A 20,205-nucleotide genomic window follows, 5' to 3' on the forward strand; every position below is an offset into this window, starting at 1 on the left:
GAGTTTTCTTATGAACCAATTAGTCTTTTTTGTTTTGAAAAGTTGTATTTATTTGATTTGATGCAATTTGAATTTTAGTAAATGTCATTTTATGATTCATTTTTTTTTTCAATTTTCTAATTTGTTTTTGGAATGGGAATGAAAATGTAAGGTGTAGAAGACTTTTTTTGGTGGATTAGTAGCTGAAGTATTGGTTGTTGAGCGTGAAAATTTACATCAGTGTGGTTTTCTGGTGTGTTATATTGGAGTGTTACATTAGAGTGCTACGTTTAGAAAAAAAAAAAAAAAAACACTAAGAAATTTTTGTGTGTTATATGGATTACAGTGTTACGTTTGAAAAAAATACACTGAGAATTTTTTTTGGAATGTTACATTGTTTCATTTGGAAAAAATATGCTAGGGAGTTTTTTAGCGTGTTACATTGGAATGTTACCATTTTTTGAATTTTACGTTTGTGAAAAGTATACTAAGGAGTTATTTAGTAGATTGCATTAAAGTGTTACGTTTTTAGAGTGTTATGTTTGAGAAAAGTACATTAAGGAGTTTTTGTGTGTTACACTGATTAGAGTGTTACGTTTGAGAAAAGTACAATAAGGAGTTTTTTTGGTTGTCAATCGTGGAAATCCACATTTCTGTTAATGTGATTTTCTGGTGTTACATTGAAGTGTTATATTAGAGTACTACGTTTGGAAAAAGTACACTAGAAAATTTTTGAGTTACATTGATTGGAATGTTACGCTGGGAAAAAATACACAGGAATTTTTTTGGTAAATTACTTTGTTATGTTTGAGAAAAATACATTAAGGAATTATTCAATATGCTACATTTGGAGTGTTGCGTTTGAGAAAAATACACTAAAGAGTTTTTTAATATATTATATTGGAGTGTTACGTTTGAGAAAAATACACTAATATTTTTGGAGTGTTACATTGGGAAAAAATATATTAAGAAGTTTTTTTTAAGTATTATGTTTAGTAATTTTGACATTATGAGAAAACCTATATTTGTTCCTCAACACATAACACACTAGAATGGAGCCTTTGGGTCCTTAAAAAAAAAAGGACCAAATAGTTTATAAAATCAGTATTTCGTATTTATTGGTGTTTCACCATTTTTTTTAATCATAAAAGTAAAGCACTTATTTTTAAATAACGTTTCATGAATTTAAAAAAAATAAATCAAATGCCCTCTATTTTCAATCATATGGTTTAAGAAAAATGAATCTAATTTTTTTTTAAAAAAAAGGACATAATTTTTTTATATTGGTTATAAAAATAAAGGGCATATTAAAATTTTAAAAAAAAAATCACAAAAAATATATGTTTTTATATTGAGTACTTTCATTTTTTTTTTTTTTACCAAACTAAATTTTAGTTTTTCTAAAAATAATTTTTGCAAACTCAGAAGGAATATACATATTCAATTTTTTTATTTGTATAAATAAACAAGTTATATTGGTTGCTTTCCTTAGTGAATGAATGTACACAAACCAATTCATGAATATAGAATAAAAAATGATTGGCTCATGACTTGCCTGTTGTGGTGAGTTACTGTAGCTAATATTATATCTAGTCAAATGACTAGTCTGTTGGAGCTGTGTTCGTGCAATTTTGATAGCTATTTTAACAAAAATGGTGGTTTTCTTAGTCTCTTGGAGATGCTCTTACAATTATAAACAGACGTTTCATTATACAATTAACATTTGAATTCGCACAACAACCTACCCCAATGCAGGTTACAGTTTGCAAGCGACATGCCCCTTAATTTTGAAGATTGATAAAGTCACCGCAAAAATCTTACTACAAATTTCATGGTGGAATGGACATTGGAAGTCCATCCAATCTTACTGTGAAAATCTTTGAGGAAACTGTTCCTTGAAAATGTAAGTAGGAAAACAGATCAAGGTGTGGAACATAAGAAGAAATGCCAATTGCACGCCCATCTCATCACTTTTTTTCTCCTTTCCTTTTATTTTTTCATATTGAATTTTCACATGCATTTCATTTCCTCACCATTTCCATTGCCTTCTTCTCCTTAGAGGAGGTAGGCTTGATGTAAGTCGCTTGACTTGCTTTGATAACACAACGAACATGGGGATCATCCTTTGGTATTTTGTTTAGCATATTTGTTGCAGATTTATGATCCCCTGAAGCCAATAGGGCCTGATACATCCTGCGCAAGAATTCAAAAAGTAAACTATTAAAAGAAAGCAATAACAGAACTTGTTTCAGATTTGTAACGGCCACAGGTACAGTGCAGAAATGTAAACACCATTCCATTTATTCTAATTAAGCAAAATATATGAAATTATCCCAGTATGACTACCAATCTGCTTTATGAGATAATTTCATGAGCATCTGATCATCCAAATGAGCAAATTATCATAGGATACTTTAATTCTAACTTAATTCAACAGGCAAATAACCAAACAACATTTTCTATCACACAGTATAAATAGAAACTAGAGTCAAATGAAACTTTAAAAAAAAAGAAAAAAAAAGAAAAAAAAAAGCTACCTGCAGGATGTGTCAATTATATTATAGTGCAAGCAAGCAGACATATGCCAATGCGGGGAAGCATCTTGCATGATGAAGATAGTTGGCAAGAGCTTTTACAATTTTTATCATCAGCATGTTGCTTTTTGTACTTCATGTGTTTGAACTAGAATGACCAATCAAAGTAACAATTTAGTGTGACTGAAACAGGGTGTAGATGCTACTTCCTAAAGTTTCAGCACAATTCCACAAAATCATGATGCTAAAGAAGAAATCTACAAAATACAGAAGGCTTCAAGTACTAAATGAGACAGAATTGATCAATAACAAGAAATTAAAGCATTACTTGCCTTAGAAAACTTAAAACATTGTAAGCAACAAATTCTTTCCAAATTAAAAGAGAACTATGTAGATCTTTGGCACTAACACAAGCACTAAGGAGAAACTCGTGACTTTTTCGTGAAGGGCAAATATTAAGCTCGTCCTTGATGGCTTTAAGCATATTCAGGCCAAACTGCAAATCTACAGGGTCTGTCTCAGCAATTAGTGAAAAAGCCTGCTCCATGATTGCCATGAAACTAAAGAATTATTAGGAGATTGTTTGCTATCCTTTCAGAAATATTGGTAACATAATTCTGAAAATTAGAAGATGAAGTAAGAGCCCCAATATATTTAGAAGATGAAGTAAGAGTCCCAAAATATTGTAAGCAAGGCCAGCTGTCAGATATTCTTCAAGAGTCCCAATATATTTAACCAATTTTTCTACTTCAGAAGATGAAGTAAGAGTACATGACTGAAACCTCATCAAAAAGAACATCTGTAGCGACTTCATTGGCGTAGAACTTATCCTTGAGTTGCTTCAGCGAATCAACAGTATAACTAAACCAAAGAAAGCAAGAAATTAACTAAACTGGAAACTGAAAAAATAAATAAATCCAACAAACAAAGAAAAAATTGGGGTCACATAACCTTAAATGCTTGTATCGAACACAATACAAAATAACTCTGAAGCAGCCATCAACCCAGTAATCTGGATCATTTAATTCCTCCAGTAGCTGAAGCAATCTACTTAGCTGTCTTTTACATTGAAGGTTCTTCTGAGGGGATAGGTGAGAAATTGTTGGTCTTCAGAAGGTAACACACAAAAGGGATGCGTTAAGAAACTTACAATAAGACATAATGGCTTTGGGCTCCAGATAGCATTTAGCTTGTTTGATTTCGTCATTTATGATAAGGGCATCGGAAATTTGCCCATGTGATGCAAGCGGTGAGACAAGCACACTTTTAATTTCATTTAAGCTCTTTACAGTTATTCCTTTGTCAAAGACTATCTGCAACCATAAATTAGAACTATGAGATCTTGACAGACAACTTTTATAATATGATGGCCTATTACTAAAAACAACACAAGGTTCCAAGAATAATAATACAGGTAAAACTACTTAGTTAACCAAATATTGAAGAGAGGTGGAGGGAGAGGGGAACTTTAATGCATACTATTCATTCAAAATTTAACTAAGGGTGGAGAACCTTAGTACAACAAAGACAAGATTAGATAGGAGCAAAAAAATAGTTAGGAAGTAAATGAGGCATGGAATCTATAAGGACAATGTCACACCACATTCATGTAAAATATACACACAAAAAACCACCAATGGTCTGAAAGATCCAGTTTCTTTATAATATTTATTTGTTAGTTACTTAATACTTGAATAATTATTGGATTGGATTTACAAGGGGAAGAGAAATATATGCTCTCATAGAAGACAAGAGAAGCTATTTTTAATTGCTTGCTAAAGGCATAGAAATTGAAGCTGAAAATTTTGAAGGTTTTAGATTGAAGATCTATGCAAAAGCCAATTCACCCCCAAAAAATCTATGTAAAAGCCAGACCAAGAGAGCACATTAACAAGAGTGCAACTTTAACAAAAGCATGCTTTAGGTGCTTCATGTTAATGTACACTAAACCTAACCCACTAACCTAACCCACTACATTCACTCCACTAAACCTAACACACTTACCATCTCCACTACCACCCACCACCTCCACTACCATCCACTACCACCACTCACTTACCTCACACCTCTCCTATATAATAGCTTGTAACATACAAATCAAAACACATCAATAGATATCAATCAATAATATACATCAATTTATTTAACATGGTATCAGAGCAAGGTTAACAACTTAGTCATTCTGCTTCACCGGCGGGCGGCAGTCTCGCCTTGGCCGCCCGCCGGACCTCTACACATACCTTCCATCCGCTGCCACAAATCCCATAACTGAATCATCGGAATAGTCGCCGTCGTCTCACTGCTCATTCGATCCGGACAACACCGACCCCTTCGGGACTCAGGGCGACCGCGACTGGATGTTCCCTTCCTTTCTCGGTCTTCTACAACGGTCTTTCTCGGCCCCCACGCTTCTCGCAGGCGAGTCATCGTCAAGTCTCAGAAGCAAGAGCTCTCGCCTCGCTCTCCGGCTCCGCCACCCGCTCGGAGCGCTTCCATGCCGGCGAATTCCGACTCCGGAGCGGATTTCACTAGGCCGATTCGCGCTGAGTTGAAGCCGAGGACGAAGAAACCAAATGAAGAATTGAAGGCTTTGCCGGTTCAAGTTTTGGTTCCTTATTCTTCGTCATCCGGTTCAGCTACTGCTCTCAGCTGCCTCACCCATCTCAGTTCCCTCAAAGAAAGTCTTCTTTGGGGCAAGACCAACAATGAGGGTCTCAGTGGTGGTCTTCTCTAAGTAGCTCATGTCTGGGTAATTCTTGCATCCTCCACAGCCGCTGCCACAGTTGCAGCCAGTGCCGCATCCACAGTTTCCTCCGCAGCACGACATTTTCTAGGGCTAGAAAAAATGAGAGAAAATCGAAAGCAATGAATGAAAACCGAGAAAAGCTTTCAAGTCTGGACAACACAAACGCTCTTTTCTCTCTCTCTCTCTCTCTCTCTCTCTCTCCTTTTAATATCTGAAGAAGAACCATCAGAGTAGGCCCTGCTCCACCAAAATCTTCACGCTGTTGATTAACAGCCCCCTTCTACAACGGTCCGACATGACCCCATAAACTGTCCCGACATTGATTCCGGTCAGCTTCTACATCGGTCCGACATGACCCCATAAACTGTCTTCTCCAACGGTCCGACATGACCCCGTAAACTATCCTGCTACAACGGTCCGACATGACCCCATAAACTGTCTTCTACATCGGTCTGACACGACCACACAGTGTCTGCTACAACGGTCCGACATGACCCCGTAAACTGTCTTCTACAACGGTCTGACACGACCATACCGTGTCTCCTATCCTGTTTTATTTTATTTATCAGTTTACTTTTCTGTTTTGTTACTCTCTTCAAACTCAAGTTGGTTAGTTCCTATCCTCCTTGAGTTTGAGGGGGGCTGTTAATGTACACTAAACCTAACCCACTAACCTAACCCACTACATTCACTCCACTAAACCTAACACACTTACCATCTCCACTACCACCCACCACCTCCACTACCATCCACTACCACCACTCACTTACCTCACACCTCTCCTATATAATAGCTTGTAACATACAAATCAAAACACATCAATAGATATCAATCAATAATATACATCAATTTATTTAACACTTCACATATATTGAAAATTAGGAACTTGATGGCAAATATCAAGATGGCAGTTTGTGGCCTGCAGAACTCAAGGTTGAGATATACTAACAGGTGACCCTATAAAGATAACCACAAACATTAAGATATATGCAAGGTTGTGCAGTCTAGGTTGCATCCCCTCTACCCTTTCAATAAACAAGTGGCTCACAAGACCCCACTTAAGTAAATCACCAGTAATGGAACTATTTATGTGCTATTAAGTGCTAACTTTCCATTAATATTAAAAAATTTTAATGTTTCTAGCCTATCCTTCTTACTATAATAAATAGAATATGGGCAATATTTTCTGACATATCAGTTGAAAAAATCTGGTATGAAAACCTTTAACAGATATTTCAGCTTAGTTGATGTGGAAATAATTAAACCGGGAGCTATATGAAATTAAAAAGATGCAATTATACCTGTTTTGCCTTCTCAAACTGACCACAAGCAACATATGCATTTGTAAGTGCCATGAAAATATATTTTGTAATTTGAACTCCAGAATGCTTCAGTTCTTCGTAGTACTATAAGCAGATCACTAAATTAGCATCTCACAATGGCAATAGAGACAGTTAAAATCATAACAACAGCAGAAGAACACACATGCAAGGAAAAACTAGACAAGCACCCAATCCCATAAGAGTCACAAAATTAAAAAGCTAATATTCAAGCTCCTGTTTCATTCAGGGTTAACAAAAATTGTTGATATATGATACAAGAAAGATATACATCTATATATATGTGATTCCCAAAAAATAGATTCCAGTAGCCAATGTTAACAAATGAAGCAAACAAGAGATGAATTTCGTAGATTACAGATTTGCGGTTAGCAGTGAGCCATGGAATGTAAATCAAAATTACCAAATCAAAACCCAATGTTTCATAGGGAAGAGGAAAAAGTTGCAATAAGATTTTAGACAAGATTAGAAGAACTCCTATAATATAATGTAACTGAATCAAAGTTCACATTTTATATGCATGATATTGATAGGTGAGAATTGATACTTTCACCAAAAACTTAAATTTTGAACTACCTTAACAATATCCTCCTCACGGTCACAGTTCCCTATAAGATAGCTGAAAGTCTGAGAATCGGTTTTTACATCTGCATTTTCCATATGTTTGAGAACCATCAAAGCACTGTGAATGTTTTTCTGCAGAAAATTCAGCAATGAAGTAGGTCAAGCAAAAAATCCATGATAGATCATAAGAAGAAATCATTCTTTAACTATTGGAGCTTAAACAACTTTTGATGAACCTCAAGGGGTTGGCCTGGTGGTTAAGGCTCAGGGCCTGGGGTGTGCTCCCTCCATGGACTCAGGTTTGAAATCTCCTGGGTGCAAACAATTTTCTTGGGGCCATGTCCATACAGGGCGAAGCCTTGGCTTTAATCGGGACCCCCGCAAGTGGACGGTGGGATTGGTCTTCTGGATTAGTCGGTCCAAAGGGCCGGATACCAAGTTATCAAAAAAAAAAAAAAAAACTTTTGATGCCAGCTCAACAATCTAGTATGTAAAAAAGAAATCATGTAGGAGAATCTTGACAGTTACAAGAAGCCACATTTATAAGGCCTCCCTATAAAGCTGTTCAAATATTAGTCATCATTGTTGTCTAAACTATAACCAACATGTGAATACAACAGTTGTATGATATGAATAAATTTATGATCCTGAATGATTGAATATTAGTTATTCTATCTTTTCTTCAAGTTAATACTTAAGAGAACAGTACAAAGTTTACAAATAACAGGGGGATGTTTGGTAACTCAAGATTTCAACATAATATTTGCAACCAGAATACTTTTTAAATATCTTCAATTTTTTATATATTTATTTATTTTTAGTGCCTTCCAACATTTTGAACTGTGGGCCAAAACACAAGGATAAAACCTCATACGGGGATGGCAAGAGCTCATGCATTTCATTTGACTTGATGTTGAGAATGGGGACAGGGTTTTCGAGCCACAAAATGGTGTGAAGAGGAATAGTAAACGTCTTTTCCCACTCTTTCACATGTGGTCAACAAAGGAGTGGCAATTAGTGATCATGCCAAAAGAGAATATGAATATGAAAAAGTTCAATGAACTGGACTTGAATGCATCACAAGAGACAGCTTTCAACCAAGAAATATTAAATCCATCTATATTGACTTCTAGAATGCAGAACAAAACTGTGCAACTTTGGAGGGAATAACTCAAGCAAAAAACTAATGATAAGTTTACTGACTGTTGAAAAAAATAAAAAGATTCAAACACAACAAAACAACAACAGCATCGAAGAAACTGAGGAAGTCACCTCCCGGAATTATCCTGCCATTATGGCATTGAACATGTTTGATGTAGGCATCAAATTCATTTTCCCCAGATCATTGATCAAGCTGTATGCACCCTCAATCTGGATTGAAGGAAAGAGGAAAAAACATGTAAAGGTTCAGTGCTTCAGTTTGGAAATCAAACAATTAATCAGGATATGAATATTAAACCAAATGCAACAGAAGAACTCACATCTTTCATTTTTACACCCAAATTTATCATAATCCTGAAGGTCTCATTATTCGGCTGCAAGTTATTATGACATATGACCGAGTAGATCCGATGAACCTTAGAATCATGGGACAGAACATAAAAAAAATTGTCACCCATTACAAAAATGGCCTCAAACAACATTAAAACTACATGACTGAAATTCCCAGATAAATAGTAGCACTGTAGCATAAATTTGTCACCTTAAACATATTAACTCTGATATCTTTTGCATACAGACAAGTAGAGGGCAGCACATATCCAAATTCAGGTCAAAACTTTCCCAAGAAAAATCCTAGTCTCAATAAGTTAAACCTACTAGCAAACTAGCAACAATAAAAACAGGGGTGAAAAAGATGGAATCAACTTGAAAAATAGCAAATTTCAAGAGAATACTGAGCAGATAAGCTCAAGGCATCTGCATAAACTACAGTTTTGGGTTTCAGACCTTATGTTGCATCAGATTTACTCAGCCTTTTATCATCCATAGATCCTACGCAGAAAAATAAGCATGTATCTCCTACATTTGTAAGATCTGACTCCTAGCTATTACATATTTTTCCCAAAGGCCACTACCCAATGGCAATCCCATTAGTTCAGGGTGCCAGAGGGGCAGATTGGGTATAAACCTTATGCTGTCAGCCTACTTCTAACATTGCAGCTGCTTATCCTTTATTTTCCTCTTTAACTCAATATCAGATGATGCCAAACTAGAAATGTAAAAAAACTCAGCAAAGATTCACTATTACTGTCATGACCCGAACCCGCCCCCATGGGTTAAGGACATAACCGGCCGGTAATCTTGAAATTATCTACAGCCTCAAACCAAATCAGACATAACTCATCAGAGTAAAAGGTCTAAACGGAAGCAAAATTTAAAACTTTGTCCATAGACCTGTGCTTACATGGCACATCATAACAAACAATACATAAAAATATAAATAACTCATATCAGACAATACAGTAGCGTAAAGTTCTATACAGACAGGATCATTCAAATCTAGGTCAGTGTAACGCCCTCAAAATAACAACATTAAAACCCATCAATATAGACATGCATTGATATATAAAAGTTCTACATCCTTATATTCATCAGAGTTCCATTACCAAAAGTATTACATGTTAACAACAAAAGCAAATGCCCTAAAGGCTTACAGCTTTCCAAGTTAACACTTGGTTATAACAAAAGAGTGCTAACTCATTTACACATTAAGCCCTTGGCTTGAATATACATGTAATACATCAAAGAAATAACACAACAAAAATCCGCCTGCCTCTAACCTCCCAAGCTACGTCCTTGGAGGTGGCATGCTACCTGTACCTGAAAATGATGTTCCCATATAGGGTGAGCCATAGCCCAGTAGAAATATACTAAACCAAATATGAACAATGACTAAAAGATTAGCAGTTGATAGATGGCCAACATTGATACTTTCCCTTATCACACTTTACGGTTTCATGACATACAAGTCCATATTACCATTCATTTTCCAATTCCTTTCAAATTCTCAATTTATGACCATGGCTCAGAACCTAGCCAAACAACTCATATGAGACAGTAACTCATATTAAGCACTTTCCCATTTCATAATAGATAAGCATACTAGCTATATCACACACCAACAGATAAGCATACAAGCTATATCATCACTTCCATAGATATGCATATGAGCACTATCACACTTCCAATGACAAGCATATGAGCTCTGTCAACACATTAATAGATAAGCATATGAGCTCTATCTATGGAGTCCATCCCCTATCTCCTCCCAACACATCCGGTTTAGAGGTCCATCCCCTATCTTCCCCTAAACCGTGGAGTACATCCCCTATCTCCTCCAACACAACACAATGCATATAAACAATAATTATACACATCATCACACAACACATAAATTTAATGTATTCTTTCAACCGTCATACTCAATGACACATTCCAGTGATTAGTTTCAGTTTGCCTAATCATCATGTATTGTCTACAACAATCAAGACTATTCTCCACCAATAGCCCAAAGCAGTTATTTCTATATAGAAAATAAATGCAACAATGGATATATAATCAACATTCCAACTAGGTGAGTGATAAACAATCCAACTACACCCTTTAATCTCATATCTTTCCAAATCAATTCCTCATTTCTCATAATTAATTATACAAATTAATTAACCAATGTAATTATGGCATATTCCATAATTAACATTACAACCCTTAGGTTCCAATTTCACTAATGTTTCAACATTAATTTCACTTTTCCATACCAAACATGCATCTAGGTTTTATATAGCTAAAAATCCCAACCTTTGTAAATTTACACAAAAGCCCCAAACTTCCACAAAATTACCAAACCAACCCCAACATCTCAAAATACTAAAATTTAAAGACAAAGCTCATAGTAAGGAGTAGGTTATCCCTACCTCGAAGTTAGAGCTCGGATGGAGGAGAAGCCAAAACCAAAATGCACCAAAGACCAAGATTCTCGGATCAAAACGACGCCCTCGACGATCCACACAACTTTTACAAAGGCCGAAGAGAAGGAGGACACTCTAACTAGATCAAACCCTAGAGAGAAGGGAGTTTCTAGAGAGAGAGGCTCTCAAAAATGGGTTTTAGAAAAAGTAGGAGAGAGAAAGAAAAGCAAAAAGTGATTTAAAATCACCTAGCGGATAACTCATATACGTATGACCCGCTCGAGCGGAGAACACAACGCTCGAGCGCCAAGAACAAAAATCTGAACACGCTCGAGCGCCATAAGGCCCGCTCGAGCGCCAAGACACAAGAATAAAGCACTTCCGCTCGAGCGCGAAAACCAGTCCGCTCGAGCGTAGATTTCCCCCTCCCAGAACTTATACCCAGAAAGTACTACCCGTCGAGCGCCAACAGACCCGCTCGAGCGCTGCCGCTCGAGCGTAAACAAACCCGCTCGAGCGCAAAAATCACATCTGCAGAAGATTTTGCAGGAACACGAAATACTGGTTTTGTGGAATCCCCGCTCGAGCGGAATGCCTAAAAACTGGGTAACAAGGAATTGAAACCAAGGCCTAACCAACCTGTAACAACCCTGCCCAAAACATCTTAAAACTCAATCAAGTGGAATTAAAGGACGGCAACAAGATAGATACTACTACCAACTTCACGGAACCGAGTCCGGAATACAACAGAACAGCAAAGGGACAACCGGGATCGCTATAACCTCCCCCCCTTAAAGAATTTCGTCCCCGAAATTAAACACAAGTTTTTTTTTTTTCAAAGCAGGTTTTCCCCATTTTCAACAATATTACAACATAATATTAAACAACCCGACCCATTACCGGTCAATTCCATCTCTTTTCAAGAGGCATTTCACAACATATAGTACCAGTGCATTATCAATATGCAATTTCCTTCCATTTTCAACAATTTCCAACATACATGGTTCACAATTCATATCATAATCAATATACATGATACAACTCCAATTCTATAATATAGCCAACATATGCAATATCATAATCAACTCCCATGTTAAGGTAAGTTCTACAACATACTTCCATTAAACCAAAACATTACCAATGTTTTACAACTTAAGACATATATAAAGCTCTTAAATCCAACAATATTACAAAAAGAAACCATTACATGGTCACCCATCAGCAAACAAGTCCGGATATTTCTCGCGGACTTCCAACTCACGTTCCCAAGTGGCTTCCTCCACTCCGTGATGCTTCCACAAAACCTTCACTAAGGGAATGGTCTTGCCACGCAGGACTTGATCCCGCCTATCCAAGACCCGAACCGGTCTCTCCTCATACGAGGCATTCACATCTACCTCTAAGTCGGTCCAATCCAACACATGGGACGGATCCGGCTTATACTTCCGAAGCATACTAACATGAAAGACGTCATGCACTCCAGACAACTGCGGCGGCAAGGCCAAACGATAAGCCACTTCCCCAATCCTCTCGAGGATCTCAAAGGGACCAATAAACCGGGGGGATAACTTCCCACTCTTGCCAAATCTCATCAAACCCCGCCTAGGTGATATCTTCAGAAAGACATGATCACCTATCTCAAACGCCAAAGGCCTCCTCCTACGGTCAGCATAGCTCTTTTGGCGACTCTGGGCTGTAACAAGCCTCCTACGGATAAGTTCAACTTTCCCGTCGTCTCTCTAACCAACTCCGGACCCAACAGAGGTGCGTCACCCACCTCGGCCCAACAAACCGGAGACCTACACGGTCGGCCATACAAGGCCTCAAACGGTGCCATACTGATGCTAGACTGAAAACTGTTGTTGTAGGCAAACTCCACCAATGGTAAGTGCCTCTCCCACGTCCCACTAAAGTCAAGGACACAACCCCGAAGCATATCCTCAAGGATCTGAATAGTACGCTCGGACTGCCCGTCAGTCTGAGGATGATAGGCCGTACTAAAGGTCAACTTAGTGCCCAAGGTACTCTGCAAACTCTGCCACAACCTAGCAGTAAAACGAGGATCTCTATCTGAGACGATCGTCACTGGGACCCCGTGCAACCTCACTATGTCCCGAATATACAAGTCGGCGAGATGATCTACCGAATCTCTCACGCGCATGGGAATGAAGTGCGCCGACTTAGTCAACCGGTCTACAACCACCCAAATAGCATCACTACCCCGCTGAGTCCTCGGAAGACCTACAACGAAGTCCATAGTGACATGCTCCCACTTCCACTCGGCAATAGGCAAGGGTTGCAACAAACCCGCTGGCCTCTGATGCTCGGCCTTCACTTGCTGGCAAGTAAGGCACTTCGATACAAAAACAGCCACATCTCTCTTCATACCCCGCCACCAAAACTGGCGACCCAAATCCCGATACATCTTAGTACCTCCGGGATGCACCGCAAGGCGTGAATGATGGAACTCTTGGAGTACTTCCTCTCGGGCAAGACTCCGACACAAACAAACGGTCTCGGTATCTCACACTCAGGTCGGGATACACCGTCAAACCCTTCTCAACTTTCCCACCGGAGATCTTCTCTTGGAAGGACTCTACCTCAAGGTCACCTCTCTGTGCCTCTAACACTCGAGTTACAAGGGTAGGCTGCGCAACAACAGAAAGCAAGGTCGCAGTCTCAACAGACTCGCCCAGAAGCAAATCAAACTCACCAAGTGCACCCATCATCTCTCATTCCCGGATGGCAATACAAGCTACATCACTAATGGATTTCCTACTAAGGGCATCGGCCACAACATTGGCCTTTCCCGGGTGATAGTGCAACTCAAAATCATAGTCCTCAATGAACTCCATCCATCTCCTCTGTCTCAAATTCAAGTCTCTCTATGTAAACAGATACTTCAAACTCTTGTGGTCCGAGAATACCTCGAACCTCTCACCATAAAGGTAGTGCCTCCAAATCTTCAAGGCAAAGATCACTGCTGCTAACTCTAGGTCGTGTGTAGGGTAATTCTTCTCGTGAATTTTCAACTGACGTGAGCCAAAAGCTACCACTTTCCCTTCTTGCATCAACACACAACCCAAACCCTCTCGTGAGGCATCACAATAAATCGCATAATCCAACCCTCTCTCCGGAATAATCAAAACCGGAGCGGTGGTCAATCTAACCTTCAATTCTTGGAACGACTTTTCACAAGTCTCACTCCATACAAACTTGACCCCTTTCTGCGTCAATCTAGTCAACGGCGAAGCTAGCCTGGAGAAATCTTTCACAAACCGACGGTAATACCCAGCTAATCCCAGAAAATTGCGGATCTCAAACACACTCTTAGGTTGTGCCCAATCTTGCACTGCCTCAACCTTGGATGCATCAACAGACACCCCTTCCCCGGATACCACGTGGCCTAAGAATTTGACTTCCCTCAGCCAGAACTCATACTTCCCAAACTTGGCATACAGCCTATGGGCTCTAAGCAACTCAAGCACCACTCTCAAGTGTTCTTCGTGCTCCTCTTCTGATGGCGAGTAAACCAGGATGTCGTCCACGAAAACGACTACAAATCGATCCAAGAATTCCCGGAAGATCCGGTTCATGAAGTCCATAAAGACTGCCGGTGCATTGGTAAGCCCAAATGGCATCACCAGAAACTCATAATGGCCATACCGCGTACGGAATGCTGTCTTAGGAATATCCTCCTCCCTGACCCTCAACTGGTGGTAACCCGATCTCAAGTCTATCTTAGAGAAACAACGGGAACCCTTCAACTGGTCAAACAGGTCATCTATACGGGGCATAGGGTACTTATTCTTGACCGTAGCCCGATTCAACTTTCGGTAGTCGATACACAATCTCAAGGCACCATCTTTCTTTTTAGCAAAGAGGGCCGGTGCTCCCCACGGCGAAACACTAGGGCGAACAAAACCCTTATCTAGCAATTCCTGGAGCTGAACTTTCAACTCAACCAACTCTGTTGGAGCGAAACGGTAAGGTGCCATAGAAATCGGTGCCGTGCCAGGCACTAGATCAATAGAGAACTCTATCTCTCGGTGAGGTGGCAAACTAACAAGGTCCTCGGGAAAAACATCCGAATACTCACAAACCACCCTCGGCAACACAAGCTGGGTCTCACCACACTCACCACTCTCAAAGCTAGCAAGTAGACCACTAAGCTCACTCCGCCCTCGCGAATCATACCCCGGTGGCAAGACACTACTAACCCGGTCTCCCAAGAAATGGAACCACTCCCCGCTCAAGGTATATAACGTAACCCTCTGGCGGTAGCAATCGATAACAGCCCGGTATGACGATAGCCAGTCCATACCCAAAATAACATCAAAGCCGTTCATGGGCATGACAACAAACAGAAAAGGAAGCCTATGGTCGGCGACCTCTATATCACAACCTCTAACACCTTGTTTCAAGATCAGTTCACCCCCAAGAGGTGACACTACACAAATAGGAGATGCTAACTGTGCTAACTCCAGCTCCAAAACAGATGTAAATGCAGCAGATACAAAAGAATGAGATGCACCCGTATCAATCAACACATTAGCAACCGAGTTGCAAAACAGAAAAGTACCTCTCATTACTGATGGAGCCAGTACTAGATCCTGCGCGGTAACAGCATACACGCACCCTGTAGGCCCCTGATCTACTTGCTCACCCCTCGGAGCATACGACTGCTGCACTGACTGGGATGACGAAGCTCCCAGATTGGCCCTCGAGGCCTGCACAGATTGAACTGGCTGATAACTCTGCGTTTGCCTAGAACCAGACGCTCCTGAAGTAGCACTCAACTGCGGGCAATACCTCTTCAGGTGCCCAGGCTGACCACACTGATAGCAAGACAAGGGCTGGCCTCTGCCCTGACTCTAGCCCTGAGGTCTAGCTGAAGAAGAAGCAGCTCTCTGACCTCCGCCCTTCTGCGGGCAAACTGAAGACTTGTGACCCAGATGGCCACACGCAAAACAAGTTAAGCCTGCCTGACTACCTCTCCCAGAGCCCGCACTCGGCCCTGGAAAGGTCGATCTAGCCACACCACCCTGCGACTGCTGAGGGTTAGAACCCCTCTGCCTCCTGCCATCACCCTGACCCTCCTGGCCCCGCTTGGAGCCTCTGTGTTTCTCCTCGTCTTCCTCCAGCATCATGAGCTCCATATGAGCTGCAACATCCACTAAATGTCTATACTCTCGGATGTAAGACCCACCAACCCTCAACTTGAGGCCCCGCCTCAACTTCCGCTCAAACTCATAGCAACGGCGCTCTTTGGACGCTACCAACTCAGGTGCAAACCTGGACAGACTAGTAAAAGTGGCCTCAAACTCTGCCACAGACATACCCTGCTGATTAAGCCGGCTAAACTGATCCCTCAGCTTCTCCCTAGCCACTACAGATAAAAACCTCTCCTGGAAAGCATTTACAAACGCCTCCCATGTACCACCAACACGAGCCTTCTTGTACTTCCACCATTGACCCGCATCTCCCTTCAGCTGGAAGGATGCCAAGGTCACTTTCAGTGCCCCGTCCTCGATGCCAAGCATCTCGAACGTCTTACTCATTTGTTCCAACCACTCGTCAGCCTTCAGTGGCTCCTTTGGATCCCCAACAAACTCATCCGGGTTAGACCGGAAGAACTCCCTCTTCAAGAAAGAAGGCCCTGCTTCAGTTGCCTGATTCCCAGCTATGAGAATACCCAAAGCTCCTGCAATCTCTCGTGCCAAGGCACTCATAGCCTGCTGACCTGCTGGCTCGGCCACGTTGGCCTGACCAACTCCCTCCTGCACTGCCGGAACCTCCTCCGGTAAAGGCATCTCCTGCCTACCACGCCTACCACGCCTACCACGCCTACCGCGTCCTCGTCCTGACATCCTAATAAAGGTAACCAAGACTATTAACACATTCACAAATGTGCTGAAACTATAACACTCGCGTCCTAATGCATGGACAACTGTAATTCACTCCACGTAAGCACATAAACACATAAGCACTTACGAATTTCATTTCCGGATAATGAAAGTCCCGAGGCGTTACTAGAGTTCCGGTTAGAAACAGCATTGATCAAGTGCCTTTCCAACAAGACTCACAGAAACCCAAGGATCCAATAAACATCCTAGAAACTAAATCCCATACCCACATAGTCACATAAGCATGTATCAATTTCACACATTGCATATGACACTACACCTAAGTCTCTATCAAGCGAGACAAACCCATTGTGATCCTAATCACTTCCCACGTACCCAAAGTATTCAAACCCGGTACGCTCTGATACCAAGTTGTAACGCCCTCAAAATAACAACATTAAAACCCATCAATATAGACATGCATTGATATATAAAAGTTCTACATCCTTATATTCATCAGAGTTCCATTACCAAAAGTATTACATGTTAACAACAAAAGCAAATGCCCTAAAGGCTTACAGCTTTCCAAGTTAACACTTGGTTATAACAAAAGAATGCTAACTCATTTACACATTAAGCCCTTGGCTTGAATATACATGTAATACATCAAAGAAATAACACAACAAAAATCCGCCTGCCTCTAGCCTCCCAAGCTACGTCCTTGGAGGTGGCATGCTACCTGTACCTGAAAATAATGTTCCCATATAGGGTGAGCCACAGCCCAGTAGAAATATACTAAACCAAATATGAACAATGACTAAAAGATTAGCAGTTGATAGATGGCCAACACTGATACTTTCCCTTATCACACTTTACGGTTTCATGACATACAAGTCCATATTACCATTCATTTTCCAATTCCTTTCAAATTCTCAATTTATGACCATGGCTCAGAACCTAGCCAAACAACTCATATGAGACAGTAACTCATATTAAGCACTTTCCCATTTCATAATAGATAAGCATACTAGCTATATCACACACCAACAGATAAGCATACAAGCTATATCATCACTTCCACAGATATGCATATGAGCACTATCACACTTCCAATGACAAGCATATGAGCTCTGTCAACACATTAATAGATAAGCATATGAGCTCTATCTATGGAGTCCATCCCCTATCTCCTCCCAACACATCCGGTTTAGAGGTCCATCCCCTATCTTCCCCTAAACCGTGGAGTACATCCCCTATCTCCTCCAACACAACACAATGCATATAAACAATAATTATACACATCATCACACAATACATAAATTTAATATATTCTTTCAACCGTCATACTCAATGACACATTCCAGTGATTAGTTTCAGTTTGCCTAATCATCATGTATTGTCTACAACAATCAAGACTATCCTTCACCGATAGCCCAAAACAGTTATTTCTATATAGAAAATAAATGTAACAATGGATATATAATCAACATTCCAACTAGGTGAGTGATAAACAATCCAACTACACCCTTTAATCCCATATCTTTCCAAATCAATTCCTCATTTCTCATAATTAATTATACAAATTAATTAACCAATGTAATTAGGGCATATTCCATAATTAACATTACAACCCTTAGGTTCTAATTTCACTAATGTTTCAACATTAATTTCACTTTTCCATGCCAAACATGTATCTAGGTTTTATATAGCTAAAAACCCCAACCTTTGTAAATTTACATAAAAGTCCCAAACTTCCACAAAATTACCAAACCAACCCCAACATCTCAAAATACTAAAATTTAAAGACAAAGCTCATAGTAAGGAGTAGGTTATCCCTACCTCGAAGTTAGAGCTCGGATGGAGGAGAAGCCAAAACCAAAATGCACCAAAGACCAAGATTCTCGGATCACAACGACGCCCTCGACGATCCACACAACTTTTACAAAGGCCGAAGAGAAGGAGGACACTCTAACTAGATCAAACCCTAGAGAGAAGGGAGTTTCTAGAGAGAGAGGCTCTCAAAAATGGGTTTTAGAAAAAGTAGGAGAGAGAAAGGAAAGCAAAAAGTGATTTAAAATCACCTAGCGGATAACTCATATACGTATGACCCGCTTGAGCGGAGAATACAACGCTCGAGCGCCAAGAACAAAAATCTAAACACGCTCGAGCGCCATAAGGCCCGCTCGAGCGCCAAGAGACAAGAATAAAACACTTCCGCTCGAGCGCGAAAACCAGTCCGCTCGAGCGTAGATTTCCCCCTCCCATAACTTATACCCAGAAAGTACTACCTGTTCGAGCGCCAACAGACCCGCTCGAGCGCTGCCGCTCGAGCGTAAACAAACCCGCTCGAGCGCAAAAATCACATCTGCAGAAGATTTTGCAGGAACACGAAATACTGGTTTTGTGGAATCCCCGCTCGAGCGCAAGAAGACCCGCTCGAGCGGAACGCCTAAAAACTGGGCAACAAGGAATTGAAACCAAGGCCTAACCAACCTGTAACAACCCTGCCCAAAACATCCTAAAACTCAATCAAGTGGAATTAAAGGACGGCAACAAGATAGATACTACTACCAACTTCACGGAACCGAGTCCGGAATACAACAGAGCTGCAAAGGGACAACTGGGATCGCTATAGTCAGCCAATCAAAACTATATACAAACGTATCCAAAGTCCTTGCCAACATGACAAAATGACACAAGTGTAGACGTCCCCGAACGCCCCGGGAGGGATGAGCTCCCGTTCCGTTCATTTGGGGTCACTACAGCTCAGGACTCTCAATTTGTCACAGTTCTAAGTCTGAACCAAAGAGTCCAAATCCGGCAAATCGTTTTGAGAAAAACAGATTTTTGAAAGAAGTGCCAAACATGGACTGCTTTGCCAGATACAGAGTCGCCACCTAAATATTTTATTTTGGGGAAATTTAGGAAACCCTGACTCGGTGCCAAAGGCCACGTGTCTGTCATCACCAAAGTTGCCTCGGCTCGGGAACTTGGGTACGATTGGGGAAGGTCACTTCGTGAGCACCCCCGCTCGCCCGATCAAAGATCGGCCTCTACTAACCATGATATCTATTTTTGAAAACATTGCATGTTCTTATTCCGGTTATTAGCCTAGGTTACTATGTGATGCGCACAGCATACAAGTATAGACTGAGTCGCCTGAATTGGAACAAAACATTTCATGTTTGTTTGTTTGAAAATGGTTTGATGGTGCTACCCGCAGGTAGGCTAAGACGTGGATTTGCCACCCTCGGGTGGGCTTAGAAAACATGATTTTGCCACTATCTA

The 20,205-nt window shown here is 40.4% G+C and overlaps 1 pseudogene; it reads right to left on the minus strand.

Moving 5' to 3' along the window:
• Positions 1-1,682: 1,682 nt before the first annotated feature.
• The window catches only part of LOC114272018 (pentatricopeptide repeat-containing protein At4g04790, mitochondrial-like), a 45,219-nt pseudogene continuing 26,696 nt past the window's right edge, over positions 1,683-20,205 (minus strand).

The sequence above is a fragment of the Camellia sinensis genome, chromosome 8, assembly GCF_055761805.1.
Source record: "Camellia sinensis isolate YWXY chromosome 8, ASM5576180v1, whole genome shotgun sequence".
In the NCBI taxonomy this organism is placed as follows: domain Eukaryota; kingdom Viridiplantae; phylum Streptophyta; class Magnoliopsida; order Ericales; family Theaceae; genus Camellia; species Camellia sinensis.